The sequence below is a fragment of the Ovis canadensis genome, chromosome 7, assembly GCF_042477335.2.
Source record: "Ovis canadensis isolate MfBH-ARS-UI-01 breed Bighorn chromosome 7, ARS-UI_OviCan_v2, whole genome shotgun sequence".
NCBI lineage: Eukaryota > Metazoa > Chordata > Mammalia > Artiodactyla > Bovidae > Ovis > Ovis canadensis.
Window position 1 is genome coordinate 82729635 of NC_091251.1, and position 6956 is coordinate 82736590.

The 6956-nt window shown below is 41.4% G+C and overlaps 1 non-coding gene across 1 annotated transcript; it reads left to right on the forward strand.

The window, feature by feature from the left end:
* The first annotated feature begins 436 nt into the window (after window positions 1–436).
* On the forward strand, window positions 437–543 carry LOC138444518 (U6 spliceosomal RNA). Its single transcript, XR_011258535.1, has one exon. It is a non-coding gene; the product is annotated as a U6 spliceosomal RNA (small nuclear RNA).
* The last annotated feature ends 6413 nt before the right edge of the window (window positions 544–6956 follow it).

The window sequence follows — 6956 nt, forward strand, 5'->3', positions numbered from 1 at the left end:
AAGGATATATAATTTAAATGAAAAAAAAAATGCCTGTGAAGGGCATAGTGGCTCATACACAGTAATAATATTTGTTCTTTCTTTTGTGCTCTTAGAATTAACTAGTATTATTTATTATTTCTATTATAAATATCATTTTGAGAGTGTCAATTATTACGTAGGTTGATAAGAAGTCCAGTGCCCCGAGGAGGAGAAAGGGGTTTGAGGCTCTTGAGGAGGAGAAAAGGACAAACTTTTTTCTACATTGCTTTCTCTAGTCACATAAAACGTTTTTTTTTTTTTTCTTTAACCCCACTTAACCTGCCTCTTGAGAAATCTGTATGCAGGTCAGGAAGCAACAGTTAGAACTGGACATGAAACAACAGACTGGTTCCAAATAGGAAAAGGAATACGTCAAGGCTGTATATTGTCACCCTGCTTATTTAACTTCTATGCAGTGCTCGCTTCGGCAGCACATATACTAAAATTGGAACGATACAGAGAAGATTAGCATGGCCCCTGCGCAAGGATGACACGCAAATTCGTGAAGCGTTCCATATTAACTTCTATGCAGAGTACATCATGAGAAACGCTGGACTGGAAGAAACACAACTGGAATCAAGATTGCCAGGAGAAATATCAATAACCTCAGATATGCAGATGATACCACCCTTATGGCAGAAGGTGAAGACGAACTAAAAAGCCTCTTGATGAAAGTGAAAGAGGAGAGTGAAAAAGTTGGCTTAAAGCTCAACTTTCAGAAAATGAAGATCATGGCATCTGGTCCCATCACTTTATGGGAAATAGACGGGGAAACAGTGTCAGACTTTATTTTGGGGGGCTCCAAAATCACTGCAGATGGTGACTACAGCCATGAAATTAAAAGACGCTTACTCCTTGGAAGAAAAGTTATGACCAACCTAGATAACATATTCAAAAGCAGAGACATTACTTTGCTGACTAAGGTCTGTCTAGTCAAGGCTATGGTTTTTCCAGTGGTCATGTATGGATGGGAGAGTTGGACTGTGAAGAAGGCTGAGCGCCAAAGAATTGATGCTTTTGAACTGTGGTATTGGAGAAGACTCTTGAGAGTCCCTTGGACTGCAAGGAGATCCAACCAGTCCATTCTGAAGGAGATCAACCCTGGGATTTCTTTGGAAGGAATGATGCTAAAGCTGAAAACTCCAATACTTTGGCCACCTCATGCGAAGAGTTGACTCACTGGAAAAGACTCTGATGCTGGGAAGGATTGGGGGCAGGAGGAGAAGGGGACGACAGAGGATGAGATGGCTGGATGGCATCACGGACTCAATGGACGTGAGTCTGAGTGAACTCCGGGAGATGGTGATGGACAGGGAGGCCTGGCGTGCTGCGATTCATGGGGTCGCAAAGAGTGGACACGACTGAGCGACTGAACTGAACTGAATGATTACACAATAAAACAACTCATTTTAAACTCTGTTTAATTCAGTTCAGTTGCTCAGTTGTGTCTGACTCTTTGTGACCCCATGTACTGCAGCACGCCAGGCATCCCTGTCCATCACCAACTCCCAGAGTTTGCTCAAACTCATGTCCATCAAGTTGGTGATGCCATCCAACCATCTCATCCTCTGTCATCCCCTTCTTCTCCTGCCTTCAATCATTCCCAGAATCAGGGTGTTTTCCAATGAGTCAGTTCTTTGCATCAAGTGGCCAACGTATTGGAGTTTCAACTTCAGCATCAGTCCTTCCAATGAACACCAGGACTGATTTCCTTTAGGATGGACTGGTTGGATCTCCTTGCTGTCCAAGGAACTATCAAGAGTCTTCTCCAACACCACAGTTCAAAAGCATCAGTTCTTTGGCTCTCAGCTTGCTTTATTGTCCAGCTCTCACAGCCATACATGACTACTGGAAAAACCATAGCTTTAACTAGACTGACCTTTGTCGGCAAAGTAATGTCTCTGCTTTTTAATATGCTGTCTAGGTTGGTCGTAGTTTTTCTTCCAAGGAGCAAGCATCTTTTAATTTCATGGCTGTAGTCACCATCTACAGTGATTTTGGAGCCCCCCAAAATAAAGTCTCATTGTTTCCATTGTTTTCCTATCTGTTTGTCATGAACTGATAGGACCAGATGCCATGATCTTAGTTTTCTGAATGTTGAGCTTTAAGCCAACTTTTTCAACCTCCTCTTTTATGTTCATCAAGAGGCTCTTTAATTCTTCTTTGCTTTCTGCTGTAATGTGGTGTCATTTGCATATCTGAGGTTATTGATATTTCTCCCAGCAATCTTCATTCCAGTTTGTGCTTCATCCAGCCTGGCATTTCGCATGATGTACTCTGCATATAAGTTAAATAAGCAGGGTGACAATATACAGCCTTGATATACTCCTTTCCCAATTTGGAACCAGTCTGTTGTTCCATGTCCAGTTCTAACTGTTGCTTCTTGACCTGCACACAGATTTCTCAGGAGGCCGGTCAGGTGGTCTGGTATTCCCATCTCTTTAAGAATTTCTCACAGTTTGTTGTGATCCACACAGTCAAAGCCTTTGGCATAGTCAATAAAGCAGAAATAGACCTTTTTCTGGAACTCTCTTGCTTTTGCTGTGATCCAGTGGATGATCCAGTAGATCTCCTGTTTGACCACTTCCAATTTATCTTGATTCGTAGACCTAACATTCCAGGTTCCTATGCAACATTGTTCTTTACAGCATCTGACTTTGCTTCCATCACCAGGCACATCCGCAACTGGGTGTTGTTTTCACTTTGGCTCAGCCTCTTTATTTTTTCCTGAGCTACTTCTCTGCTCTTCTCCAGTAGCATATTTGGCACCTACCAACCTGGGGAGTTCATCTTTCAGTATCCTATCTTTTTGCCTTCTCATACTGTTCATGGGGTTCTCAAGGCAAGAATACTGAAGTGGTTTGCCATTCCCTTCTCCACTGTAAACTCTGTACTAAGGTTTATATAACAACAAAGTATCCTGCTTGAGAACTTGTTTCTCCTTAAGAACCTTCTGACTCGTGTTATCTTAAAATGTATATTATGGGAGTGGGTATAGTAAGATCTTTCTATTGTTAGTTCTAATCCCATTATCTTAAAATGTAAATTGTGGGAGTGGTTCTGGTAAGACCTTTACAACCTTGAGACATTCTTTGATTTACTGTAATAACCAATTGAAAAATTGAGACTAGCAAGTTGAGCACTCTTCGTCCCCCTTCTGATGTCTGTGTCAGAAGCTTTCTCTGTCCCTTTTCACTGTAATAAAACTTCTGCTACACAAGAGACCTGAGCCTGATCCCTGATCCTGAAGCTAAATCTTCTTCTTTAGAGATTATGAATCATTCACTGTAAGCTATCAATTGCTTAGACTCCAACATGAGAGGCAGGGGCTTTGTTTATAAACTCTATATCCTGCACCTATAGAGTTACACCCTTACACCTGAAAGCCATAAACATGTTTACATTGTGTGAATCAGAAATTGTGATATTGTTCTGTGCTCCTGGAGGAAGCTGTGCCCTACTTAGCTAAACCTTGACCCTGACTGATAGTTTATCCCAGTCACAACTTGGAATAACATTGCTCAAGAGTTACCCTTATGGCCTTGTCACCTTTGTAATATAGGTGTTCTTTTCCTTATGATAAGTGTAAATGATTTTTCAAATAAGGTGCTTAAAAATACTAATGCCAGCTGGAGCTGGAACCAAACTGAGGTTCAACTGCTCTTGCTCAGAGTTGGTGGAAATAGGTGCTTTATTCAGGCAGCCAGCAACCTGGGGAGATGGTAGACTAGCACTCCCCCAAACCATCTCCCAGTTGTCAGTTAGAGGGAAAGAGTTTTAAAGGGAAAAGGGGGAAGTTTTAGGAGCGTGCAGAACAGCAGTCGCCTCCAACAATTCTCTTGAAACTGGTCATGTGATAGTCTGGTCAGTGTCATCTTGATTGTTGTAAGTGCAGTTAATCTTCAGTTCCAGAGTTGGTTTGTCGCCTTTTCCTTGAAGTCAGTTCTTGGAATTGTGCAAGATGGATAAGCTTATGTCACAGCTACAGTCCAGTCATCATGCAGTTAGCTTTTTCTATGTGGTGGTGGTTTTAGTATCCTGCAAAAAACAACTCAGGAATAGACATCAGGCACTATTATCTATGTCCTTCAGAGAGGAGCTAAAGATTCTGTGACACTATCACCCTAACCACGAACTGCTTGAGCCTGCTTTTTTGTGACGCAGTGAGGCCAGGGAGACTACAGCTTTTCCACAAGTAAGAAACAGGGAACATGGAGGCTTTATTGTACCTGGGAGAGCCCCACAGACTCCTGGTCTGTTTCAGTACTACACTGAATCTCACTACTGTGAACAAATTCTATTCAAGTTTCCTCTGTGCCTTTTCCCCTTCTCTAAAATGAAAGGCTTGAGTTCGACTCAGTGTCCCCAGCTAGATCATCCCATGGATGGGTACACTCTATTCTCCATCCCAAACTCCAGCTGTGGGGGTGGTTGTGAAAGGGGAGAGATCTGCAAATGGCGATTGGACTGGGAGCTGGGACAGCAGGCCCAGGATTGGGAAAACTGGCCCAAAGAATATAATCTCTGTCCATTCCTAGAGAATAAGAAGTCTACATGAGCTCTGAACATCTAAGTCTCAAAAAAATATGCCTTTGTCTTTTTTCATAGAAGAGCATTTTATTTTAAATATAGCAGTGTGTGCATGTTAATCCAAATTCCCAATCTATCCCTATGTCTTTGTCTCTTAATTTGATGATTTGGTCTCATGTGAATATCTTGTTCATTCCAGGGTATGTACTTGTAAACTTGTGTACATTTATTATCTGACAAGATATAATGGTTAACTTTATGTGTTGACTTGGCTAGGCCATAGTGCCCAGTTTCTGGTTAAGCATTCAGCTAGATGTTGCTATGAAGGGATTTTTTTGTTGGTACACTTTATATAAAGCAGACTAGCCTCCATAACATGGCTGGGTCTCATCCAATAAGTTAAAGACCTTAAGCGAAAAAAGACAGCGGTCCCGAGAAGAGACAATTCTAACTCCAGAGTGCCTTTGAACTTGGGTTACAATGTCAACTCTTCCCTGAGTCTCTAGCCTGCCAGTGTGCCCTGCAAATTTCATACTTGCTAGTCCCCAAAATTGTGAGTTATTTCCTTAAAATAAATCTCTCTCTCTGTCTGTCTCTGTCTCTCTGTATATGCATAGGTATATGTATATGTACTAGGTTGGCCAAAAAGTTCGTTTGGGTTTTTCCATAACCATTTACCAAAAACAAGCAAACAAAATTTTTGGCCAAACCAATGTATATGTGTGTGTGTGTGTGTGTGTGTGTGTGTGTGTGTCTCCTATTGGTTCTGTTTTTATGGAGTACCCTAACTAACACACAGGTATAATAAAACCACATAGTGATGTCATCTCACCAGCAGTTTTTGCACTGGAAAATGAAAACAACAAATTAATGTAAAAATTTCCATATCACAGATTTTATTTTACCTAAACAGAAGTATTTTTGGAATTCAAGTATATGTATAAAGATTCAGTTAACCATCATCAGAAAAAATAACTATTATAACTAACATCTTTGCAGTATAAAATGTCCTCATCTGTTCTATTCTCCAGTGAGAAAAATCCACTTTCAGAATCTTCTGCCTCAGTAAAGATACTCAGCAAGTTCTTCTCATAAATAACATCCATTCTTCCCATTGCACAGAATTTACCTTAAAACTTGGAGCCAAAGCATTCAAAGCAAATGAAAGACAGATGAACAAATGAAGGCATTCTTCTGAGGCCAGTGGGGGACAGAGTCAGAGCAGTGGAAATCTGGCCTCTCCTGAAGCAGCCCATCCATGAGCTGACCAAATTTCAACCATTGAAATATAACATTCCAATAGTGTTTTTAAAAAATCTTACTTAAATGTAAGCTGATGAAGCACAAGCTGGAATCAAGATTGCCGGGAGAAATATCAATAACCTCAGATATGCAGATGACACCACCCTTAGGGCAGAAAGTGAAGAACTAAAGAACCTCTTGATGAAAGTAAAAGAGGAGAGTGAAAAAGTTGGCTTAAAACTCAACATTCAGAAAGCTAAGATCATGGCATCTGGTCCCATCACTTCATGGCAAATAGATGGGGAAACAGTGGCTGACTTTATTTTTCTGGGCTCCAAAATCACTGCAGATGGTGACTGCAGCCATGAAATTAAAAGATGCTTGCTCCTTGGAAGAAAAATTATGACCAAACTAGAAGCATATTAAAAAGCAGAGGCATTGCTTTGCCAACAAAGGTCTGTCTAGTCAAATCTATGTTTTTTCCAATATTTGTGTATGGATGTGAGAGTTGAACTATAAAGAAAGCTAAGAGCTGAAGAATTCATGCTTTTGAACTGTGGTGTTGGAGAATACTCTTGAGAGTCCTTTGGACTGCAAGGAGATCCAATCAGTCAATTCCAAAGGAAATCAGTCCTGAATATTCATTGGAAGGACTGATGCTGAAGCTGAAACTCCAATACTTTGGCCACCTGATGGGAAGAACTGTCTCATTAGAAAAGACCCTGCTCCTGGGAAAGATTGAAGGTGGGAAGAGAAGGGGATGACAGAGGATGAGATGGTTCGATGGCATCACCACCTCAATGGACATGAGTTTGAGCAAACTCTGGGAGTTGGCGATGGACAGGGAAGCCTGGTATGTTGCAGTGCATGGGGTTGCAAAGAGTCAGACACAACTGAGCAACTGAACTGAAACATAAGCTGCATTATTTCCTCTGTGAACAGAGCACCTTAAACAATTGTCGAGAGACAAAGAGTGTTACTGTCACTTCAGACCCCTTTCCATCCCCCTTTTGGGAGAGCAGTGGCTGCTCCTTTTCTCAAGTCTCAGTATAGTCTTATGAGGCCAGGAGAGTACTGCTGAGTGTTAAGTGCAGGACAGTGCTGCTGAGTGTTAAGTCCAAGCCATGGCAATGGTCCCTCAAATAGGTCAGGGGCCTTTCATG